Genomic DNA, 604 nt, shown 5'->3' on the forward strand with positions numbered 1-604 from the left:
AATACCACCACTCATCCACAGCAAAACATATCCTTCATATATTTCTGATTTAGAAGACAACTGTGAAGCCTCTTGTTAGAACGACATATACCAATTGAAGGGCAGTAACTATTGTATTTCGGTATTTATTCAGTATAGGATTTGAGTCCCTTGACGTAATCTCGCATTCAATTGATATGACTTCAACAATTTGCACGGTAGTGTCAGGCAAGCTATTGGCGGTTAAATAATCTTAAGTTTCATTTGCTATGGCAAACTAAATTGAATAAGTTTTGTTTCTATGAAAAACATAACAATTTGAGCACTAAATGTCGAATTAAATGATTACATTTGTGTTTGCAATATTAAACTTAAATGCTGCACTGCGTTAATTTTTTGGTAGCGCCTATGGTTATGCGGCCATGTTGATATGCACAACTAGATAGGCAAGATGAACCGACTGACGTAATGATATCTGTACTGACTGCTACGTCGTATGTATGTTGTTTGGCAATGTACTTACGTATTTGCCAATACAATTGACTTGACTTGGCTACAATAGGTTCAACAAAACGATTTGAAGCTACCCACCCTCGTTTTTGACACGTCAGTTCTTATATATTCG

The sequence above is a fragment of the Dreissena polymorpha genome, chromosome 15, assembly GCF_020536995.1.
Source record: "Dreissena polymorpha isolate Duluth1 chromosome 15, UMN_Dpol_1.0, whole genome shotgun sequence".
In the NCBI taxonomy this organism is placed as follows: Eukaryota; Metazoa; Mollusca; class Bivalvia; order Myida; family Dreissenidae; genus Dreissena; species Dreissena polymorpha.